Here is a 7668-nt window from a genome sequence, read left to right as displayed (position 1 = left end):
AAATTAGGGTTGTGGTTTAAGGTTGAAAGAGCGTTTCATTGGCGATCATAACCCTAGTCGCATTCAGTCTTCTTCTTCGTCATTGTCATTCTTCATCGCCTTTTTTGCAATGCCTCCTCAACTAGAATCTGACAGAACCTAATATCGAATCTGGTAATTTCTTTGTCGTTTTTCAAGGTCGATTTCCCTGATTTTGATTATGCATTATATTGCTTTTTAAATGTTTATGGCCATATTGTTTTTCTTCTTCTTCTTCTTTATAATTAGGGGTTCTAGGAGAATATGAGTTGAAGGATATATAAAAACATAGAAACAACGAAATTATGATTTGAAGAAGAAAGAAAATGAAATTGATTCAGTCAGTAACTTGGTTGCGGTCTGAGATTGAAGTTTGTTTGTTTTAATTTGTTATTCAGTTTAGGTATGATCTTGATTTCACAATTAAGTTTACTTTTTAATTAAATTCAATTGTTATAAGTGTTCTTTTATTTGAATATTCTTCACCCATCCCACTTGGTATGTTTATTCAAGCATGTAACTGTGATATTTGACAAAGATACTATTTTTATTTAATTTTTTTATACAGGGATGACCATTTAAATAACTAAAGACGCATGTTTCATATTGATAAATTCCAATTGGTAATTTTTTATTCCTAATCTTTATACTATTATAATAACACTTAGTTTTTCAAGTATTTGAATATCTAAACCATGATTGTTATTGTTTTCAGATTCCAAGGCTTCCTAAAACAGAAGCTGCTATGGATGTTACATCAAACACAAAAGATGGGTCTGATGGTGATGGTGTTGGTATTTTGATAAAGTAAAGAACAATATTTGCAGCAATCCTGATTCTTTTATGTTTATTTAACTTGAATTGAGTACAACATACAGATGCATTCGATCTGTTAAATAAAGGCCATACTAACTTAAACAACTAAGGAATAGGTAAACCCTAGCAAACAGCTTGATTCAGATTAATTTAAAATGATGTTAGATTCTCGTTCTTTTTTCAATCATATAGATGTGGGATGTTTTGCATGCAGGTTGTTAAGGCGACTGATATTGGCGTCATGAAAGCATACAGGTTCGGGTTTTTAGTGTCAAACTTTTTAGTATTTCTTTGTAATTTTGTATTTGTTAGACGTGGCAGGATGGATTGGTTAACTATTGGGTCAAACAGTGTAACATGTTAAGTTTTAGCATGCATTGAAATACGCGGTCGTGTTGGGTTGACCTGCATACATTTTTTTTAATTTTTAAATGCTTTATTAGTAACTTATGACTGCAAAATATGTATATGTTTTATTAACTTACTATGTTTCATATTGTTATACCTTTGTTTGCTTATGTTTTGAACCAAGTTCTATGGATAATTGTTGAATTGTCTTTTTAAGCTTACGATATACCACATGGTCCATGTGCATTGATTTACTTTTAATTTAGCCCATTATCAGTTGTTTTCAGGTTTGGGGCATTGAAGCGATCATCAAATATGATGCAAGCATCGATGAATTAATCAACAACACTGCTTTTGAGTCTGCATCTGCTCAGAAGCAATGTAAAGACTTAGTTATTCCAATTTTTATTTATTCATTTAATTGTTATATTTAATAATTAATATTTTAATCCTTTTAAGAGAAAGGGCCAAAGCCCACTATTTTTGTTTATATTTTTTTTATTTTATTCTGTTTTAACATTAAGTTTCCTACAAAGAACGAAAATTTCATTAAGTTTTCATGTTTGATGTTTAATACTTTCAGGTAGAGATGGTCAAAAAAACCGGTTTGGGAACCGGTTTGCCGGTTTAAACCGGAAACCGGTTTTTTAAAAACCGGAAACCGGTTTTTTAAAAAACCGGTTTGACCGGTTTACAAACCGCCGGTTCGTATTTCGGTTACAAGTTTTAGATCCAAAACCGGTTAATGAAAAAAACCGGTTTTTTTAATAACCGGTTATGGAAAAACCGGTTAACCGGTTTTTGACCGTTGTGATTTGGGAAGACGCCGGTAATATGTTTGAGAAAGCCATCCAACAAAAAGAATCATTAATTGCGTTTCATCAAATTTTGTCAAGTAGGGGTAAATGTGCACCGTACGATCCTAGAAACTGGTTATTGATTGAGATCGTTACGGAGGTCCTTCAAATTTTTAAATCTTGCACAACTAGTTTATCCGGGGTTTACTATCCAACAAGCCCCATTGCTTTACCAAAAATTGCTGTCATGTGCACAAAGTTGAGTGAACTTCATTGTTGGGGTGCACCTTATTTTGATATGGGTGTAAAAATGAAAGAAAAATTTAGAAAATATTTTCAAGAACTACCCGCTGTTTTGACATGTGCTGCTGCGTTAAACCCTTGCATCAATGTTGGTGGTGTTGAAGCTTTAATAGAAAAAATTTGTGATGAGCTAGAGTTAAACGACGATCAAAACCCCTATTATAGCCAAACTTTAAAGAATGCTTTCAACACCACCTTGTCAAACATGTATGATGTTTACCTTACAAAATACGGGTCGTCTTCCCAAATTCATGACTCGTTAAGAGCTGTTGCTCAATCCCAATCCCAAACCGACCTTGAAATGGGGATGTACTACATGATTTGGGAAGACGCCGGTAAACGTCAAAAGGTAAACACCCCAAGCAGTGAACTTGGAAGGTATGGTGGTACCAACTTTGTGAAACACATGACTCCGGATGAATTTAGAAGTCTTGATTTGCTGGCTTGGTGGAGAGGTAAGGAGGATGAGTTTCCGATCCTCGCCGCCATGGCCAAAGATTTACTAACGGTCCAAGCTTCCACGGTAGCTTCGGAGTCTGCTTTTTTTTTTGTTTCTGGCAGGGTTATATCGATTAGGAGGACTCGACTCACTCCACCAGCTATAGAGATATCGATTTGCTACAAGGATTACTTGGACTCTTTAGATAGGGCACAACATCAACGCTCACTCGAGGGGGAAATGGAGTATGAGGCGGGCTTGTATGAAGACGAGGTCAATGAAGGACACACTCAACCAATGACCGATGAAGAAGCCGCGTACGACGATTACCTAAGAAATAGCTCGGGATCGGGTAGCGAAGAAAATTAGTTAAAGAAACAGCAAACATGGAGGCAAATAATGAGTAAGAAACAGCAAGTTGTTCATGTAATCGTGTCTAAGCATTCTTTAATGTTTGTATTTTTGAGTTACGAATATGCGATAACGATTTAATGTTTGTATTTTTAATGTAAAAACTATAAATGAAAGTTATGTGTTTTTAATCTTTGGTTTGTTGAAAACACATTCACCAACACACACTCATACTCATCTTCCAAGCAAAGAACCCTAACAACGAAAGCAAAGAATGGATTCGGTCAGTCCGTTTTGCCTTGTAGTTACCGGTTTGCCTTGTAGTTACCTGTTTGTTTATACTGTGAAAAAATAATGGTTATTAAAAAAAAAAAAACCGGTTAACCTAAAAACCGGTTATTAAAAAACCGGTTAATAAAAAAACCGGTTTATTAACCGGTTCTAACCGGTTTCTAAACCGGTCCTAACCGGTTAGACCGGTTAGGGTTTTGACAGACAAAAACCGGTTATTAACCGATCCGGTTATTAACAGAACCGGTTTTTTTCCGGGCCAAAAAAAACCGGTCCGGTTAATAACCGAACCGGTTTTTTTAAAAAAACCGATTTGTGCACCTCTACTTTCAGGTTGTCTGTAGTAAAGAAAATAGATTAAAAGGGTGTTATTGAAGAAATTATAGGATCATGCATCAAAATAGCAACAACGGAAATTTTATTAAGTTTTCATCTTTTTGTTGGGAACTATATTTTGCAATTTATTCTACTTTTGTTTTTTCTAATGACAATATATAGATGGGTGAAGAGCTTAGATCCAAATGAGCTAGTTGGTGGTAAAGATATTGGACCAAAATGGTGTGAGGTAAATGTTCAAGTACCAATAAAAATAGATGAAAAGTTGGTGAAACCATATGAGTTATTTTCCACAATTAAAGATTGTATTGGTGCATCTGTCGCATGGCCTTGTCCATTCATTTCGGTAGTATTTGTTAAACTTGTGATACGAATAATTTTAATAACATGGAAATTAAGGCTTATACATGGATGGTTTATTTATAGGTAGTCCGTGAGGATTAAGGACATACGCTTGATGACTCGGGATATATGGTGCTGGTTTCTTTTATTGCTTTTAATTTTTTTTTGTTGAAATAAGAGTTTATGTTGGATAATGCTATAACTTATTTATGTTTTGTTTTTTTGTTATAATGAAGTTTTATTTCTTTCAATATTTAGATGCCCATAACGTATAGTAAAATTGTGTGTGTGGAGGTTTAAAAAATGGTTGTATAATTTGATTTGTTAGGACTTCTAATTTTTGTCCTAAACGTTAGAACATTATAAGAGTGTCATAATATGTTTTTTAGGACGTCTAAGTTCACAGATATATTATTCGATCATAAAATTTAGTTTCACAATCTTGTTTGGAATGTTAGGACTCTTTTCTTGGTACTATAATGTTCCATCATCATGGTCCTATAAATTAATTTTTAAGCCGCTTGTATGTGTATTAAAAGTTTACAATTAGGTAAGCACATGTCAAAACATAGTAAAAGTGTCTTAATATGTTTTTATTGGGACGTTTTTTGGGTTGCTAATGAATATATTATGCGACCATAAAATTGGTTTCAAAATCTTATTTGGGATATCAGTACGCTTTTTGAGTTCCGAGACTTATTACGACCCCTTTACATTAAACGCTTTTCTCGTTGGTCCTATTAAATGAAAGGTCCTATAAAATAGCATTTTAGGACATTTTTGGGCATACTAAAAAGCCCTTTTTGTTGTAGTGGTTGTTCACTATTTTGTTTTTTCTTGTAGATTTTTTGTCTTTTCTGAAAATTGACCAAAAGCACGACCCCGTGTTTCCAAAAGCACAGCCCCGTGTTTCCTGAAAGCACAGCCCCTTGAAGCATAGCCCCATGTTTTGCTGTTCTTTGGTTTTTCTTTATTTTTTCATTCGTTTCTTCGTTTGAGGCTTGGATTCACCTGAAAATACATTTTAACATGATAAGTAGTTATTTAACTATATTATACGATAGAAGTTGCAGTTTTTAGAGATTATTTGATGCTAAAAAGATGTATATTTTTATATACATCAGATGATGTGCACTTGCTCATTTTTTGGCAGATTGAGCAGCAACAATACGAGGGAAAAGTGTATCAGTCACGGCTTGTTGGATCAAAGCCATGGCATGAGCATCACGTTTCTTCACTGCCTTCAGTTTTGCTGGATCGGATTATTTGGTGTCGAAACCCGTTTCCACCAAATCCCAGAGATCACGTGACTTGAGAATAGTCTTCATGCGTATGCTCCAGTAATCATACCCTTCTCCTTTAAACACCGAAATTGGTGTAGGAGCGGTGGGAAGTAGGCTGGTTTGTTCGGCCATGGAAGTTTGGTAGAGAAAATAAATGATGGTAATGAGAGATAAACAGTGCTCTGATACCACTGTTAAAACATTGATATTGAACCAGATGCACAAGATAAACAAAGAGCTTTTTCTTTATTAATGAAAGTGATGAAATTGCAGTACATAAAGATGAAAAGAAACCCTCCTTATATAGGAGTATAACTAACGTAACTAACCAAAAAAGTAGCAAAGACTAACAACTTATTCAACTGAAAACAATTCAAATAACATGCATAAAAAACTCAACAGAATTGACTCCATCTTAGCCACGTGTATCACGGTTTTCTTTGCATATTTCCACATCATTATTGCATGGCTTGAGTGTGACATAATTCTCAACAATTTGCTTATTAAAAGTTTTTAATTCATGCATCTTGGCCAAAATATGGTTGTTGTAAATATAATGGTTGGGTTCAATATGACAATATTCTTACCAAATACCTAATATTATTTATTTTTTTTAACTGTAGAATCAATGTTGTTTGATATCCATCATTGTCCTTTAACAAAATCATTTTGGTGGTGATTATTAATCTGCCTATACTATATACTATTAAAACAATAAACTTTTTGGACAAATAACATATTTCTATTGGTTCATCATTATAGTTTCTATATATACTAAGGCTTTTCAAATTTTTTTGATAATTAAATAATTTAAAAGTAAATAATATTATTTTTATTGCCACCCGATTTTATTCATATACTAATGTTAATAATTGTGATATCTACATATCACTAATTGTAAGTTATTAGATTGAATGTTTTGCTTTAAAACATCAATGTATTAAAATATCGGGTTGACATGTCCAAATGTTTTTTATATCTATTTAAGAAATACAATAATTTTTCTGTCTTTACTTAATATGGCTTAAATCTCGAACCAATTTTATTTACAAATGATATATTTGTGCATGATACAACTACAACTTTTATGCATAGAATGAAAAAATGTTGTTAACACTTTTCATATTAATCAAACTTTCACAAAATAAACATTTTTTACCTTCTATATATGTTTGCAATAACGCACCACTCCTTTTTAATTTATCTCAGAGACTATTGTAAACTTTGACTGATTGATAAGCATATCATTACACATATACTTAAAACTGCGGTCGAGCAATAATCATAAGTGTCAAGATCTTTCAAAAATTCTCTATATAAAAGCTCGACAGTTCCTCTCGGTGATGTGTACATAATCACTATAAAATGTATAGTGAACCTTTAAGAACGGAATTTTGATAAAAATATGAATAATTATATCCAATTTATCTCTCTCTTTATCAAAATATCTCTTAATCTGTATCACACTCAATTCGACTATTTTCAACCCATACATAATAAGCATAAGTCTATGTGTTTTCCAATCCATCATGGTATTCTTTCCATCTTGACAAATTATGCATGTGCATTCACTTTTCTAAGATTTTTGCTGCATAAACTTGCTCATTTAACACATCAATTTTTGTATCACATATCAAAATCCATATTGTACCATTTTTTTGTTTATTGAGATATTGTACTCATCATGTACATTATCTTCCATGTATGCTTATTGATACATAACAATTACATCATTAAAATGTTTCAATTAACCTTTCAAGCATTAAACTACCTTAGATATCTCTTCAGGAGTTTCATTTATTTTCAACATCTTCAATAATCGTAATGTATTCAAATACGACTCTATCCACAACAATCATTGTGTCCTCGATAACTTACTTTACATGATTTGATAATTAAAATCCTTCATAGACTTTATTGTAAACTTTCAATATCAACTGAATCACAATATTTGTTTAGACGGATATCAATTCTTTCTTTGTAATACCAGACTATTAAGGCAGTGAAAAGTCATTCCATCTACCACCGGAGAACACATCTCCTTATAATCAATTATAGGTCTTTGCAAAATCCTCGTGTCATCAATTTTTTCTTATCTCACTTAATTTGATTTTTATATGATTTGCATAAAAAACCCGTTTCTATCCAACATATGTTAAAACTTTAGTTTTATGGACTCTTGGTACGAAAACTTTCCAATTCTTATGTGAATTTCAACTTGCATCTTTCAATTTTGGCCAATCATTTATATGATTTTATTCATAGGCATATATTAAATATTGATCCTCATCATCGTTATTTCAAGCACTAATTATATATATATATATATATATATATAAAGTAT

General features: G+C 32.4%; 1 long non-coding RNA gene across 1 annotated transcript; it reads left to right on the top strand.

Moving 5' to 3' along the window:
- The first annotated feature begins 528 nt into the window (after positions 1 to 528).
- LOC143587635 (uncharacterized) lies at positions 529 to 1615 on the top strand. The gene is made up of 3 exons (XR_013144931.1): positions 529 to 641; positions 734 to 1089; positions 1470 to 1615. It is a non-coding gene; the product is annotated as an uncharacterized LOC143587635 (long non-coding RNA).
- The last annotated feature ends 6053 nt before the right edge of the window (positions 1616 to 7668 follow it).

Source organism: Bidens hawaiensis, unplaced genomic scaffold (assembly GCF_021521415.1).
Source record: "Bidens hawaiensis isolate Kalapana, Puna unplaced genomic scaffold, B.hawaiensis_p1.1 tig00035663_1, whole genome shotgun sequence".
Taxonomy (NCBI): Eukaryota; Viridiplantae; Streptophyta; class Magnoliopsida; order Asterales; family Asteraceae; genus Bidens; species Bidens hawaiensis.
The sequence above is the reverse complement of the archived record's forward strand: the minus strand, read 5'-3'. Positions and strand labels throughout refer to the sequence as shown.